We start from the raw sequence: 17,931 nt of genomic DNA, 5'->3' as shown, positions 1-17,931 counted from the left end.
TTATGTGTATCGGTGTATTGCTGACTCTGCTGTCCTGGTGAAAGTCACGGCTCATTTACTGGCTGACATTCAGCCGGTCTGTTCCTATACATTACCGAGCTGCAAAACGCCTATGGCAACAGTACTGGCCTGTTGAGTCCGTGGCAGATAAAGCTGATCCACACAGGTTTTAGAGTGGATCAGTATAACTTATACTCAGTGGAGACTATAAAGTTTATTCGCTAAGTGCTGCAGTCTGACAGATCCAAAAAGAACATTTGTTATGTGACCTGTGAAGATCAAAGTGTGACACCGTGAAGTCAAACCTCTTAGATTTTAAAATGTTGTGTGTTTAACACATATTTTCATTCAGTCTTTATTGAGCCGGGTTATCCTTTGGAGACCTTGCCAAGAAAAGCAGCAGCATAAGATTTTAGAAAAACAAACCACAGATCACATTCAGAATGTTAAGACAACACATAAAGCTTTCATACGCAGACCTCCCGGACTGAATAGTTTCTACAACAGATCAAAAAATCCAGGGTAATTAAAGTTCAAAGTCCTGAGATCAAGCCGTAGTTGTTTCTTCCAGCAGGTGTGTGGAACGTGTCAGCTCTCTTTCCTAATTCAGATCAGACTTCAGGACCAACAACTTTCACCATGCCCTGAAAACAAAGGTTATTGTTTCCATCCTTCAAGATTAAAGGATGGGATTAATGAGTGTGGTTTTAAAGGTTGTTTATGCCTGAAAACACTTCATTGTGATTGGCCGATAAACCATACCAAAATAAACTCGCAACAGCAAAAGCCTTGAGAGTTTATTTTGAGACTTGATCACACACACATCAGATCCGATCAGATTGACGTGTGGAAAGGAGTTGGGTGTGTTTTAACTCTTCCTGTTGACACTGGGGCAAAAAAACACCCCTTACAGTTACAGCCTGACTGTGCGAAATATTCAACACTGATTGGTCAAAACTCTATAGCACTGGTGGTTAAGTCTCAAAACCACAGATCACACACGGTAAATCAGAACAATCCGCATGACATCCAAGTGCTGCCTGTTGACTTTGTGGCAAAAACATCAGTTTCAGCTATTGCCTGACTGTCAAAACTCTGGAGCGCTGGTGACAACCTGATCTCACACAGTTAGGGATGGGTACCGAATTAGGTACTTTTTTAGCTACCGACCAAATTATTTCAAAAGTATCAGGTATCAATTCGTGTAAAATCAAAAGGTGCCATGTTTAGGTACCTAAACGCATTCTTGTAACTGTGAGGGAGTGGAAGAGTAGGCAACTTTCCATGCTGGACATGAACACAGCATTTCAAGGTTATATATTGAAGAATAAATTTGTTGAATTGTAAAAATTCTATATTTTATTATTGAAAAAATTGATATTTTTTACCACATACACACAATAAAGTACCGAAAATTGGTACCGTTGAGTACCGGTGCCGATTGCCAGGTACCAGGCATAGGTACCGTATCGTTTCAAATGTGAAAGATACCCATCCCTACACACAGTAAATCAGTTCAATCTCCAAAAGGGGCTCCTTCACACCTAGGGATGAGTACCCAATTTGGTACTTTTATAGGTACCAATTGAATTCAGTCAAAGTACCGGGTACCAATTTATGTAAAATCAAAAGGAACCATGTTTAGGTACCTAATTGCATCCTTGTGACTGTGAGGGAGTCAAAGAATAGGCGATTTTCCATGCTGGACATATACGCAGCATCGCAAGGTTATAAATTGAAGAGTAAATATGCTAAATTGAAAAATATTGATCATATTGATTTAAACCTTATAGATACGATAAATTGTTCTTGATAGCAAAGATGATGTCATAGACAACCCAAACATTACAACAAATCAGTCCAAAGAAAGATACCTGGCACATTTCACTGCTGCCTGTTGACACTGTGGCAATTTGAATTGGTAGAGAATGCATGAAAGATGTTGTATAACTAAACTCTTATTAGGATTTGCTGCTTTTCCTGGAAGCAGCCAGTTCCTGACATTGTATATACAAATGTTCCAGAAATGGGAATTGTTCAAAATACTGGTGCTGATGTAAAATATCACTTTTACAGACAGAACTTTTTCAGAAATCTTTGTAGCCCTTCCTCACCGCCCCTCCAGAGCTGTAGAAGCAGATAAAACTGCAAACCAGAAGAGATTGGATTCATACACAAAGATAAGCAGTGGAGTCACTTGAGCAAAAACGCTGTCTATTTTAAATTCCTCATGCGCTTGAAGTCCCTCGTCTCTGCCTGCAGAGGATCAGCTTCTTGTGAGCAGGTGAATCTGTGACTCACCGAGATGATAAATTGACCTTCAGCCTGCTGGGTATTAGTGAACTGGAATTGCTCCGGCTCGCTCTGAACCCATTTTTAGACACTTGTTATGTCAGAAAAACGACACGTAAGAACGTTTAGCTCTGCCCTGTAGTATCCTCGCTGTGGATCAAAGAATACATGAGAGGAAACACGGGGAGAGTTTGGCTCGTGTGCAGAGATAAGAGTCAGGCAGGCTGTAAACAGGAGTTTACTCCTTGTTTTGATTCCAAAAATAAATTTAATTTGCTCAATGGCAAGGGGCCAGCTCTGCTTTGATGTGCCCGTGTGAACATACTCTGCAAGTTTGCAAGGGGTGCCTTGTTTTTTTTCCTTCACACCAGCACTTAAAACCACCAGAGGATGCCTCTACCCAAGCTGTGCCGTCTTTGTTCCTTTTTTGGTTTTCTTGTAGAAGTTATGCAGATAAAATAGCATATGCAAGTGTTATGAGATCAGATCATCTTGACTTGAAAGTGGTTGTTTTTCATTCCACAAAAACTGAATAATTCATGTCTGAAAGCCCAGATGTAGATCTTTTTGGATCATGAAAACTTAAACAACCATGCTTAATGGCCTTAAAAAACAGGGACGTTTCCTAAGCAGATAATACCTGAAGATACATACAGGGTTTATCTTTTATATTTTTTATCTGTTTTGCGTAAAATTTATTCAGTTATTTATGTTTCATTTTTTTATTTTATTTTATATTTTTCCTCTTTCGGTTTTTCTTTTTTTTTTGCACTGCAGGAACTGTAAAGCTACACTAATGCATGCATCATTTTGTGTGTGCATATGCAAAAGTATTGGCCTGTTGTGTTTTATGTGATAGGTGACCAGTAAAACACCTCATCGCTGCTCTTCACTGTGTCTGTGACTGAGAGATAACAAGTTTATCAACAATTCCATTACCCCGTCTAGTTAAATGATACAGATCTGCTCCACACTGCTCTTTTCTTCCCTCCTCCTCTCTTCCCCATCCTCTTCCCCCCGTCTTGTGCATCCTCAAAGTCTCATCTCACTTAAAAAAAAAATAAAAAAGTGATGAAAAGTTGAACCAGGTTGTTGTTTTTTTTTACTCAGCGTCCCTGTCAGCAGAAATAGTTTGGCTGAGAACAGTGATAGACGAGTAGCCGTGGCGAAAGGATAATTTTAGCTCGCCTTCTCCCTCTGTCTCCCTTTCTCATCTTACGTCTCCTTGGCAGTTCTGTTTCCTTGTTTTTCTTCCTCTGTCTTGTCATCCCCTCCTCTCTCTTCGTCATCCCTCGCCTCTGTGCATCTCTTATCAATTTATAATCACGTTTTTCTTCTCGTTTCCTGTGTTTTTTAGTCTGAATCTTCCTTGGTGAGCTGTACTTAAGGGAGCAGGCTGTGCCTACAGTTTGTGTATATATAGCTGCTACTGGCTGCTCTAAAAGGGCCATAAATAGAGAACATGGGTAATGCTGAATAATTAAACACATTCTGCTTCTCTTCACTGTCCTCCTCTCTTACTGTTTCCTCCTACTGTAACTCTCGTCAGCTCTCTTATCAGTATTTCCTTCCTCTATTTCGCCACGTGTCCCTCCTTCACTCTCATCCAACCCCTCTTCTCAACCATTTTTTGTTTTATATCTCTGGTGTTTCTGCCCAGTCTCCCCCTTCTCTCTGTCTCTCCTAAGCTTGTGAATATTTGATGGGGCTGATGGGAACTCTGTATTTACAGGGGTGGGAACAAGGACCACCCCTTGCCAGGGATTGGGCGAAACACCCCCCGACTAACTGACTGACTGGACGCCTTATTGACTGACAGACTTATTGATCTGATAATTGATTAATCACAGTTCCCTGACAGGCCTGCAGGAGAAGTCATTTGTCTCCGTGATGCATTCAAGGACAATTTGAAAGGGTTACAAATAATATCTCCAACACAAACACAAACCTGATCGATGAAACATGGAGCTCGTCGTAGACGTAGACTGTCTTCAGCGTTGTCGGCAACAAGCGCTTGTTCGCTGCTGTGTATGTTTGTATTTATTTATTTATTAATTTTGCTGTGACTCTGCTGTCTCCATGCAGAAGAAGGGAAAGAGGAAGAAGGAAAAAAAAGGGGGCAGACCAATCTTTTTGTCCCTGATGACAGAACACATCCACTCTGCTCCTCCGCAGGCAAAGTGCTCCACACACTCTTTAAATATTCACCAGTCTCCCTCACACACACACTCACACACACACACACACACACACACACACACACATGTACAAAGGGACGTTTGGGACTTGGCCGTATGGGCTTTTATATGCTCACCCACTGTGACAGCGAGTCTGTATAAAGAGCAGCTGTGTGGTTTCCATTTACTGCAGCGGACTGTGTGTGTATAAACTAATACGTATAAGAACAAGGGGCCTAAGGAGCGTGTGTGTGCCTGTGTGGTGACAAGGCCTCCTGTTAAAGTGTGTGTTTGTTTGGTGTGGTGGATGTTGTGTTTGTGTGTATGAAAATGTGCGTGTCTGCTTTGAAAAATCGCTTCCTTGTCTCTGTGTTTTTAAAAGTTAATGAACTGATGAGATCACACAAAGCGAGAAAAGGTATTCGCAGTTTTGGAATCACGCTCTCAGTGATGTCATAATTCTCTTGTTGCCATGGTGATACAGGTACCCAGGATGTAAACAAATGAAAGTGTGTGAAACGTAGGGGAAATGGTGTTTAAGTTTGAAGGACTGGAAAGTGAGCTTCCTTTCATTATCCAATCTCAGGTCCTTCATCTCCCCCTTTAAGACTCTCCTTTCCTACATCCCTCCCTTTTTCTCCCTCTCTTTTTAATGCTGAATCCCCTCTTTCTCTCTTTTTCTCTCTGTCATCCCCTCTTTCCCTTTATCATCTCTTCATTTCTTATCTCAAACCCCTCTTTCTCTCTTCTTCTTATCTTTCAATCTTTTTCTGTCTACACCCTGTTTCCGTCTTTTTCTCTCCCTCACCTCCTCTGTCTCCCTTTTCTTTCCTTCACCTCCTCTGTCTCTCTTTTCCTCTCCCTAAGCTCTTTTTTCTCTTCATCATCATCATCAGACCCCTTTCATTTTTCCTCCCTTCTTCTTTCTCTCTCCTTCACTCCCTGTTACCCTCTCTCCTTAAAGATGTTATGAGGAGGATCTGTTTTGATTGTACTCCCTCGCCACCCTGTGGCCCGGAGTCTCCACACACTGTCGTAAATTACTTTTAGTGAGGCGTGTGTTTGTTTTGGAATTAAATGGATATTTTTTAATATTATTTTTTAACTTTTTAATGGACACAACGCGCTGAGGTAAGGGAGTTACAAGTGCAGTCACATAGCTCTACGGTTTGAAACGTGACATCAAGTAAAAGCAGCAGCTGGCTACAACCTGAGCTAAAGGCTAATTAGCCTTTAGCTTAGGCTGTATCACTCTCCTGTTTATCTTTCTTCTGCTCTTCTGTCCTTTTTTTGGTCTGACAGTTAGGCTCCTGTGTCCACCATCGCTACAAAATTAGTCATAGAAATCATTTTTAGCAGAGAAAAAACACAAACACTTCTCTCTACTAAGCTTCGTCAGCCAGTGTGGGGTTGTCATAGAGACCTGGATGTGTCGTACATTAATTTAGTCCCGGACGACCCAAACTTGAAACTAAGAAGTAGCAATTTAAAATAACCTGAAACCAGCGATATTGGCGCTGATTATCTCATTTTAAAGTGTGGATTATGATCAGGCATGTATCGAGAAGGGAAAATTTTTGAAGCTCACTTTCAAACTACTCACAGCCGCTTTACACCTTACTTTCTCTCTGTTTTTTCTCTCATTTCCTCTTGTTTTCTTTTTTCTCTTTTTTATCACTGTTTCCCCCCTTTTATTCTATCTTTTTGTGCCACTCATTCCCCACTTTTACCCTCCCCCTATCATTTTTGGTTTTGTTTACCCCAAATTCATGTCCTTCTCTTTTCACCCCTTTCTTTTATCTCATTTTTGTTTTGTTTTCTTTCCTCATCCTGATTTCAGTATTTGTCTTCCTCTCTCAACATTTTCATTTTTTTCTTTTTCCACTTTCTCAACATTTTTACCTCTTTCTGTCTATATTTCTCTCCCCTTTTACTCCTCTATCTCTTTCTCTCTTTTGGCTTAAAAAAGTTAGTGTCATTTCTCCTCCCCTCATTTCTGCATCCATGTTTATAATCTTTTTCATTTTTACCAGCAGTCCTTCCTCCTCTCTAACACCCCTGGACCATCAGCTCTCTTCCTCCTCCTCGTCCTCCCTCTGCCCTCTTAGCCCCATAAAACTTCAAAGTTGTTTTTTTTATCTTTCTTATCGGCTCGGAGTCACGCTGCACAGGACTGTGGGAGATACTTTCCTCTCTGCATGTCCACCACAGCCACTTCTCTGCCTCCCATACACATATTCCTGCACACACAAACACACACACACAGACACAAAGCTCAGGGAAGCAGCATGAGGTGAGAAAGCCCGGCTGTAGGAGAATTTAAAAAGAGGATGGAAGACAGAATGACGTCATGAATCCGTCTTTGTTTGATGTCCTCAAGTCCTCCAGCGAGTCTTTCTCAGCAGGAAAGAAGATCAAACCAGCAGCATGCACAGTGTGTGTCTGTGTGGAAGAAACTGGTGATTATACTGAAATGGCATCTTGACAAATCAGCGCTTGACATCACAGTCTAATCTGAGCACTGAAACTCCTTACTGTGTCAATTCAACTTGTTTTAAAGCAGCTTAACTTTATTTGAAAAGGGGTTTGCATCATTCAATTTGGATATTTCAACTGAGCAACCATGAAGGAGCTATAACTCTCTCCAACCTCTAGCAGTGGTCCCAAAGTTTCAGTTTCATACTTAAATTTATTGCATGTCTGTATTTAATTAGACAAAGATATGATCAAATAAGGACAGAAAGAAGAAAAAACACATAATAGACCTGGCAGTGTTGAGCGCTTTGGGTCTGTTTTCAATCAAAACACAGCCTACCTGGTTCATTCCAGCCACAGAGAGCTGCACTGATAGAATCTCTGTTGATAATTGAATCCTGTGATTATTAGGTAGAGTCTGCGGTGGCTGCCACTTCACTGCCAACAGCTTGAATGCTGATAACCCCAAGTCTGACTGGCACTAAAGTAATGTCACAACAGTCATAATTCACAGGATATTTTTTAATAATGTTAGCAGAGATGATGATCATAAAATTTGGCTGGATTGTGCATCTGTCACTGATGCTGCTGGTCTGAAACGTTCATGAGCGATTAGCTGTTGGAGTCTGAGGGGCCGTTTACACAACAACGGTTTTAGGGTGAAATGCAAAAGGTTTGTTGCGTTTCAGCCTTGCGTCTACACAGAAACGGCGTTTCAGCCGACCTAGAACGCAAACTTTTGAAAACGGACTCCAGAGTGGGATTTTTCTGAAACGCTGCCGACACCGTGGCCGTGTAAACAGTTTTCAGTGGAAACGCTGACGTCACACTCCGCCTCGTGCGAGCGCATACAACAGGGCAACGGTACAGTTGTTACGATCGTCATGAACTACCGCATCGTGCTTGTGCTGCTCAATCTGCTTTATCTACTGACTGTCTTCGTATAAAATGTGCATCTGTTGCTCCACTTTGCACTTAGTGTTCCCCAATACACCAGATAATCGACTCAACTCTACTTCAGTGGAGATCTCCCCGAAGCTGCTTCTGGACAAGACGGTTATAGCACCACCTGCAGGCCTGGCATGCTTACTACAGCGTTTTCAGTCCCTCGGCGTTTAAGTGTGTACGCTGACTTTTTTTCACTGTGTTTTCGCTGCGTTTTAGCGTTTTCAGATGAAACGTTGTGTAAACGGGGCCTGATTCTCACTGCTGGCATCAGCACTTCATCTGAACTCCTCTCTCCACATTACTCCTTTTCACATATCTCACATCCTCCCCCAGAACGTATATGGATTAATAATCCTGTATCAACAGGTTGCAGCTAGTGTGATAAGGAACTGACATGTGTTAATATTAAAAATGTATAGCATAAATGCTAATGTGGATGCTGCTGGAAGGTCTCAGATGGGGGTATCTGCAGCATGTAGTGCAGGTTATGGCTGTGTGTGTGTGTATGTGTCGGTGTGTGTGTGTGTGTAATATATACAGCAGTTTGACATTGTGTCACTGCCTCTCTCTGTTGCTGGAGATTTGTACTTTGATTTCACACACTCTCACACACTCTCACACACACAGTCACACCTCAGTCTCTTGAGCCCTCATGAATGAACTGTGAACCATGACTGAGGTGGATGTTGCCTGTTTCTGTGGGAACAGCAGATGTGCTCGTTTCAGTGGCACACACACACACACACTCACGTTCACACCTGGCAGTTTGTTCATTAGCCTACATCCTCACTCTGTCTCCCCCAAGGCCACACGCCCCACTTACCCACAATGCACTCCTGCCACCCAGGCAAGGGTCAATTATCTCAGCTAGATGCCAATAACAATCTATCATTCCCTGTCTCCTCCCCTCCCTGGATGTTCTCCAGTCAGATCATCCTCTCGTTAGATAATAAATATCATAAAACTTTATTTATAAAAGACTTTTCATACAGACAGGGAGGTTCACAGGACTTTAAAATAAAAGAAAAAATTACATGACTGGCAGAACATAGCAACACAGGACTACACTGTTAAAAGCTATAGCCATGATTTTTTTTTATGTGGTGACTTACAGCTCATCTATAGTGAAGTCAATAACTAGCTCTACTTCCATATTATTATCTTTGTCCTCTCCTGTCTCTTATAAATGTGTCATCAAAGTCTTTTGTTCCCTGACATCCTCTTTTATCTGAACACCTTTCAATTCCATGTATTTGCTTGGCTGCCAATATCGTGTTAGCTCATGCTAAAGATGGGAAACTGAAATGCTAATATGAGGTCCTACAATTTTTTTTTTTTTTTTACACAGGATGCAGACTTAACCTGAGTTGGAACTAATTTAATGAGAAAAGACTTTAGAAAGTTAAGGCTAGAGCAAAATCAGGCAACCAAGCAAGCTAGCTTAGTTTTAGCCAGGAATGTTGAAATGTTTACACAGTAGTGAGTTGTTGCTACCCTGTACAGCAGCAAAGGGGTTACATGTCCAGATAGATGTCCGATTAGGAATAACTTACTGCTAAGTCAGCATTTTGATATTTTTTTTAACTAAAACAGAGCCAAAGACAAATGTTAGCCAAAAGTCGCACGCCAGAACTGAACTCCCTTGCCACTAGGTAGCAATAACTCACTGTTATATTAGCATTTAGCTATTTTCAAACTTAAACTAAATATTTGACAACACTTAAGCTCAGAGAGCTAAAAAATGTGAGCCTAAAGTCATTTATTTGCTTATATTAAGTGAATCTAGGAATTAATCTGTTTTCTATACTGAAGTAAAACAATAACGAACTGTTAGCATACAGCTATTTCTTGGCTAATGCTACTCTTACCTTAAAAACTAGCATTAAGCCATTTCCAAACCACTAACTGTGTTATCTAAAACCTTTTATTACTTTGAGAAACAATTTCAAGAACAACTCCCTATTGTGTGGTGTAAAATTTTACAAGTTCTGTTAGCATTTATCCACTGCCTGGCTAACATTACCCAGAATTAGATGTAGCACTGTATTTAAGTGTAATCAAAACAAAATAATGTTGGCTTCCAGTTATACATTACTAGCTTGGACATGAAGGAGAACCAAGATGTTAAATCTGATGTCCTATTGGCCGATTAATCTGAAAATGATCAAATAAATAAACATGGTCATACATACGCCTTTCATTCTTGACCACAGCATGTAACACTTTGTATTGGAGCTTGGTGTGAGATAAAGATGGCGGCTGTGTGAATATGGTCTACTCTGTCTTTCTCAGCACCCTTGCTCAGCTCTTTCTCCTTCTCTTTGTCACCTCTACGGTCTGTACTGTAAATCAGCTCAGCCTTTTGTTTGACCCCTCAGAGCTGCTGGAGCATGATGCTGATGTGCTGAACCTACTGCTTTGCCTCTTCCCTCCCCCTCCTCCTCCTCCTCCTCCTCCTCCTCCTCCTCCTCCTCCTCCTCTTTCTCTGTAGTGTTCCCTCAGCCAGGAACCCTCTCAACTCTGTTCATTTTTTTTTACCTCAAATGCTTCAGTTCTGGTTTGTTTCACCCTGCCATAACTCTTCAAACATTCAGGCGCTTTGATTTAAAATGAGAGATAAGTGAGTGTGTTAGCGAGTGGGCAGGTCAATGGCTAACTCAATGAATTAGCCAGTAAGTGCATTATTGAGCTAACCTTTGTAAATGAGTTAGTGACTCAAAGAGGTAGAATCTTAGTTTGGAGTCGGCACAGAGTTTTAGAGAGGGGGTCGCACAGATGTTTAGAAGGATTTCAACAGCGTCCAGCTGAGAAGCGACATTAGCACAGAACACATCTGTTTCTATGGGAGTTTGTGTTTCACTTAATCTGGGTCAGCCTTCCATAAATACGCCTCGGACACACATCCATGCACATCCAGCGAGTGGTGATCCTGTTAGGGTTGATTTATTTCCATCACATTATAGGATGTTTTATGATGAGGGCAGGCTTTTACTGTTGTCTGCACACACAACACAAACACATGCACGAGTAGATCCTCTGCATGTAAAACATTCAAATAAATCATATTTCTTGTCCGATGATGATGGATTTTTTTAAGCTTTGTGTGAGCGCCTGATCTCTATGTTTCCAAACATCATCCATCACACAGCCATAGGGAGTGACAGATGTTTTTTGTGATCAAATTTGTGGGCTTCTGCCTGATTTTAGACTTCTGTTTGTCTCATTTCAATCTCCGCCTGCCTGCATTTGTGATGATTTAACTCTGCAGCAAATCCTCTCTCTGACCCCAGATTAGTCTGTTTTCTGTACATTTATCTGCCTGCTGGTTTGCTAATTAGCTCACGAGCAGGCAGGTTAATGAGCAGCTATGTTTCAGGCTGCTGATAGATTATTGTTTGGCTGGGCTTGAGCCGATAACGGCGGTTCATTCAGAGTGGAATCAGCGCTCACTGTCTGTCTCTCTCTGTCGCTAAAATTCAGCTTCTCCTTCTAACCCCACCTCTTCCTCCCACGTCAATAAAAGCCCGCTGGACTCTTCTCCACATCATTGCTCTCATATTTCTTTCTCTTTTATTCCTCCTTTTCTTCCTCCTCCTCCCTTTCTTTTTTACAACCTCCTCCTCCAAACTCTCTGCTTGTATTTGTTTCCCTGCTCCCTCCTTTTAAATCTCCTCCTGTCTCAATCTGTCTCTCTTTCCTCCCTCATGTGTGAGCAGCCTCGGGGTGCTTCTATATTTCCTGGCCGGTGCAGTGGTAGATTGGAATGGAGGCCTTTGTCACTTTTATTTACTGCCTCACTGATTCCCCAGCAGTGCGAGTGTGTGTGTGTGTGTGAGCACGTGTGAATGCGGAGTGATTGCAGGTGTTTGAACTGCAATGAGGTGTGTCTGGGAGTATTGCCCCCTTATTTCTCTGGACTCCTTCTTGCAGAACTGTGTTTGTATCGTTTGTTAGCTGAAAGTAGCTTTAATTCTCTGCCAGAACGCCAGGAGTTGTAAGCCCGCAGACTTGAACCAGTGGGTGTTGATAGGAGGGTACAGACTGAAACCCTGGTTGTCTGAAACCCATCAACCCTAACACAGCCAAACTGCAGATTGCTGTGTGTGTGTGAGACAGAGTGTGTGTGACAGCAGTGGGAAATCTCCCTCTACGACCTGCCTGTCACAGAGCGACAGACTGAAGGAGACATAAACAGAGTGAAAGCCCAGGAGCACATCCCATAGCACACTTCTCCCATATGATACAGCAAGCATCAGTCAATTCTTCCCTCACGTCTGTGTATATTTGTGTGTGTGCATGGATTACCCTGACGGCACAGATTAGGATTATGGTGTGACCCATTTCCTTTTTACAAAGAGTTGGCTACAGACTCTGGCAATCTGTTCCTACTGAGAGTGTTTGTGTGCTTTCATATGCCTAAACTGAACAGTATCATTGATGTACGCTTTGCATGCTGGGGAAACAGTAGCTGGTAGTAGACCCATGGTCGCACAATTGATTGAACTAACTGATGCTAACAAACAAGACTTTTTTCTACCATGCTAGAAACAGTAACAGTTACCGACTAAAAACAGCCAGAGAGGGGCTTTGATTGTGATTGGTGGTTAGAGTCGATACTGCTGAATGAGAACACTCAAACACAAACACAATGCCGACCAATACTAGTACATTAGAGCCCTCAATAGGTCACTGAGGACAGACATTGATATTTTGGGGAAGCATTTCATTGGACACAACATTAGCACCAGGATGAGTCATCAAGATTTTCTTACATTTGAAGAAATATAGAGAATAACTTAGTAAATTGAGCTTGGGAGCAGGACAAGACCTAAACATACTTTTACACAGCCTTTTTTCCATGTTTTTAACATTGATATGAATTAACAATGCTGGATGGCCATACTGAACATACATTTTTCTCGTGTGACTGGTGCAAAACCTTTATTTCAGCCTCTGTCTGAAACTCTACATTGAAAAAGCCTTAAAGAGACAGCATGCTGTAAGGTGCTGTCTCTTTAAGGCTCTCCATCCTACAAACCCCCTAACTTCTGATCAGCCAGCCCTATAAAAGCCAGTTTGGGCAGACCTTGATGCTTGAGGAGACCCTCATGCAATGACCTCATCATTTTGCCAAGTCTTGTGAATATGCTGGTGCTACTTTTAGAGCTCTCTGTAAAATAGTATATTAAAGCTCCAGTGGTTACAAACCAGACTTAGAAATAGTGTTTTGCCTTTTTTGTGAGTTACAAAAGTCAACAAATCTTCAGTAAACAACTTATGTATAAGTTATTATAACTTATTAAGAGATAAGAATAAATATTTCTATATTGTGTATGAAATGCCTCAAGTCGTCGTTACAGGGTAGGTGTCAGACAGTGGCGGCTGCTGGTCAGTCAAGGAGGGGAAGCTCATTTTTTTCCGGCCTACATCATAAATTTGTTTATTTATATAAACGTAAACGTATTTCACTGTCAATCAAAAAGGGATTCTGCCTCAGACAGATCATCCAATCATCATGCAGAAGCCCAGCGTCCAGGCCAGCCCACTGCTTCATAGACCCTCAGAGACGCTGAGCGTACAGTGGGTGGGACAAAGCCCAGCGTTTATCCAATGACTGTCCAGTTTTCACAGTGGAACAACCCACTTTACGCTTCCCCGCTGAAGTCCGAAGACGCTCAGCGTCCGACTGTGTTAAAGTGCTGAGACGCTGTGGGGATGAATGAGAAGGAGGTGGAGCCAGTTACTTGTGATAGGAGCTGATTCTGAACAAAAGATGAAGGAATTGTAGCGCATATTTTGTCAATGAAATGTACACACAGCAGAACATATCACCACTTTTTTGGGGGACATCTTAGGGGAAGCTGAGCTTCCCTTGCAGTCTTAGAGCAATCGCCACTGGTGTCAGACAAAGCATTCAACTGTTTTTAATGTAAATAGCCTTTTTGAAAGCATTTGCTAAAACAAAAATTCTGGATTGAGTGTTACATTTAAGTATTGTAAAAGTCAGGATGTAGATTTTTGAATCCCTGTAGGAGTATTTTTAATCTTTGTGAAAGAAATTCAAGGCTTTAAACCTGGGGAAATTAATCTTGATACAGTAAGCTTTCAAAATATTGCCCAAGTAATACCATTTGAAGTTAATGGACTGAGACATGCAGAACTACACTTGCAAGTGGTTTACTTTAGTTGATACAAACAGAAAGTTTGAATTAAGTTCAGGATCCATTTCAAAGTAATTACCTTACTCATTTTTAAATAAAAACTGCATGACCTTGCAGCTTGCAGCTTGGCCACAGCACAAACACACACTGAGGACAGATTCTGATGCAGTCCAGCTCTGGTTGCTCCCATCTCCAATCGCCCCTCGTTTCTAAGTCACCTCTCTCATTTCACCTCCCTCCTTCCTCTCTTATCTCCTCTTCTAATTTCTCATGTCAGGGCAATAGTCATTTAGGCCTTATCTTACACCTTCTCTTTATTAGAGTGTGTGTCAGGGCAGGTTCATTTATGTGTTTATGTTAAAGTGTCATGCCCACTGTACTCAGGCCAGGAAAGGCTGTTGCTAGGCTACTACAGCAAGTGTCCTGCATAATGTGTCCGAGGGGGGGGTCTGTGTAATCAACTCTGCAAGGGCATGGTCATGCACGTACAGTAAAAATTTAAAACACACACACTCACACACGCATACACACACAGTGGAGGCATTTCTTATACACACAAACTTATACAGACAAATAAAAGCTTCTGGTCTCATGATTTCCAGCTGGTTGTTTTGAGACCGGTTGGTCTCGCCTAACTGAAGCTGCAAGCGAGAAATGATGAAGAGACGCTTCTCTCTGCAGGTCGAAAATCCTTCCACCTGTGTGTGTATGTGTGTGTGTGTGTGAGAAAGAGAAACAGTTAGCTTTTATATCAGCAAAAAAAAGATAAAAAGCATTATAATTTACTCTGTCTTCTTTGTTCAACCCAACACACAAACACACACACTTACCTAATGCGTTACAGGCTTCTTACCTCCACTTGGCAGGGCCAATTAATCATTGTTATGTGTTGATGATAATTGGTGGGAGAGGTGCTCTCTGTGTCAGTCTGACGCCTCCCCCATGGTTCAAAGAGAAAGGACAGATGAGATGAAAGATGAGATGGCATCGGACAAATTAAAATCTGTTTTGCATCTCTGCAGATAAACAGACAACATGATGAGCTGTTATCTGAACCGCAGCTTAGCTTGATCATTTCGCAGAGTGTTATCAAGCACAAAAATAGGTCTTGTCGTAACAAGATAACAGTGTCTTAACATCTCATGGTTTGAATGCTGTGAAATAAAGACTTGAAATTATTCCAGTCTTGTATCAAGATTGAGGAGGAGTGTAGTACAACATTTTCTGATCCTTTTTATGGTACAAACTGACTTTACAAAAGTTTGCTTGTGGTCACACTCCAACAAAGCGCAACGTACCTACAAACAAATGCATTATCTCAACACTTTCTTGCGATAAAAAGTTGTTTTAAACACAGAAAAGTAGAGTAAACAGGAAGATCAGATCCATTAACTTGCTTCCAAAACAAATGCACATCATTATTACAGTGGTGCTCTGTGCTCTTGGGAAATAGAAACATCATCCTGGAAACAACACTACCAATTCCTGCCACAGGTGTCACTGTTTCAACTCCAAACAGATAGTCATCATAGTGGCTTGAACTCACAGATCACTTGATCAAAGCTCCTGTGTGGATTTTTTTAGCTCGTTAAGATACAGATTGAAAGTAATATTAATGAACCAAACTGTCAGTCACAGGACGGATAACTTCTGTAAAGAAAAGTTTATGTTTTTAATCTCGGGCAGAGTAGTCATAACATTTCGGGGACAAAAAAAACCTTTGTTGGAATTTCACTCATTTGACTATAAAAAATACCCTTTAAAAGAAAAAAAAAGACTTGCAGACCATAACTGGCAACGCTATAAAAGGTACTGTTTCATCTACAGGTGGCGCTATAATGAAAGATCGCTTAATTTTTGGTCTATTTACTGCACCCAGGGATTAGTAAGCTAGAATACAAACCTCCCATTTTTATTTATCAAAAGTTATTTTGAGATTTTGAAACATTTGCCAAATTTGTGTTTTTCGTAAATATTTTTTATTCCTCTGAAAAGACTGATGCAAAATGTGCAGTTTCAAACCATATGCCTATAAATGCTCCTGCTTTCTGATTTGGTGCTTGTAGCCTTCAGAAAAATACCCTCACTTCATTCTGAATCCCGAACCAATCCAGTGGTTTAAGAAGCACTGATCCGTAGGGATGAGACCAAGAAATGAGTCTTCAGTGATGCGGCCGCCTGAAGGCTGATTGGAGATCACTTTGGTATCAGTTTGCTGCCTCCACCACAACATGCCCATCCGAGCGGAACAAACATAGTCAATTTGGTGTGTTATCGCTCACACACACCTGGGCTGGCAGCTTCTCGGCTTACGTATGTGTGAGTGTGACTGACAGATGTTTGGCCGTGGTTTTTGGTCAGCACAGCTCCAAAGGATAAGAAAGAGGGAGGCTCGGACACATAACAGACATCCTACTCATCACGATGACAGTTAGGAAGTATTAGAAGCATTTGTCTGCATGTGATGTGTGTTTGTTTTGTTTTTCTCAGATGCTCAGACTCATGTCAGTGCGCTGTGGTTTGCAGCAAGAGCTTGATGCATTAGCAGTAGGGAAGTGAAAGGAGGTTGCAGGGTTCTCGGTTTGTGTCATATTTGCTTGTCGGGTCAAAGCTGAATGCTGTTTTGCTGGCATTACGTTCAGCTCAGTCATGTTCATCTAGGACCTGCGTTTTACAGGCTGCTGGTCTGAGCTGTGAGGCATGAGAGGGAAGAAGACAGAAAATACAAGGGACAGAGGAAAGTAAGCGAGACATTCAAGGGGGAGGACGGGCAGAATAATGAGAGGCATATAAAGAGGAGATTGTGAGAAGTTAAGAGGGTTAGATAATGAGAGGGAGAGAATCAGCGGGATAAGAGAGAGAAAAGCTGAGAGAGTGAGGAGGAGAAAATGTAGATCTAGGTCAGAGAGGCAAAGCAACAAACAAGTGGAGGAAGGGATGAACAGGCCTCTGTGCTACAAAGCAGCTTTTTCTGAATGAAACAGGAAAAACAAAAGTAGAAAGATGACAAAAAAGCTAAAGCCAAGTAGCTTAGCCCAGCGTAACTTGAGAAATTAGAAGCCACGGGTGAGCTAGCTTAATTCCATGTGGTTATAAAGGCAGCAAACACTTTTAAAGCTCTCAAATAAAAATGTTGTTGACTCACCTTTCACAATCAGCACTGTATGACATTTTTAGTCTACCTGGAGTTAGCTTGCAAAGCCTATTTTTCCTCAGAAAGGCAGCTGCTAATTTAGCATACATTTGTCTAGTTTTATTATCAGCTGCAAAAAAATCCAAAAGGGCTGGGTAGACATCTAAATTAAAACATTAGTGTCTTATTTCAGTTTGGAGCCATAGTCAAGCAGCTTAGCCTAGCATAAGTATGAAAAAGAAGAAGCTAGCAGCTTAAACGAACATAGCTCTCAAAGATCAAAACATGCTATCTTTTTGTTGTTGACTTTTCACAAATAGATAGACTAGCCCCACGTAGCTCACTGTTTCTCAGGAAGACAATGGCTAATTTAGCATACATTAGTTAATTTTCAGTGAGTTCATAAGCAGCCACAGAAAAGCCTAAAAGTGCTGGGTAGGATACTAAACAAAAACATTAATGTCACTTTGTGAGTCCTGTCTGAAGGTTAGAGACATAGACAGGTGGCTTAGCCTAGCTTAAAATGTAGAAACAGACAGCTAGCTTGACTTGCATTTGGTTAAAAAAGGCTACATGTATAAAACTCACTAACTAGGTTGTTGTGTTTATGTGGACTTGTTCAAGACCATACACAAGCGGAAGTGTAAGATGTAGCTTATCCGTAGTTAGCACACACATTGCTAGCCTGCTGTGTCTTCTCAGAAGATTCAATCACAGAAACAGCCTTAAAATCTGAAGAAACTGC

General features: G+C 41.4%; 1 protein-coding gene across 18 annotated transcripts in view; it reads left to right on the top strand.

Moving 5' to 3' along the window:
- Positions 1–17,931, top strand: part of tnika (TRAF2 and NCK interacting kinase a) — an 84,350-nt gene that overhangs the window by 22,611 nt on the left and 43,808 nt on the right. The window lies entirely within an intron of this gene.

This window comes from Halichoeres trimaculatus, unplaced genomic scaffold (assembly GCF_033239565.1).
Source record: "Halichoeres trimaculatus isolate MK-OKI-2021-1 unplaced genomic scaffold, fHalTri1.1 fHalTri1_scaffold_17, whole genome shotgun sequence".
Lineage (NCBI taxonomy): Eukaryota > Metazoa > Chordata > Actinopteri > Labriformes > Labridae > Halichoeres > Halichoeres trimaculatus.
Note: the sequence above shows the minus strand (reverse complement) of the source record. Positions and strands in the feature narration are given on the sequence as shown.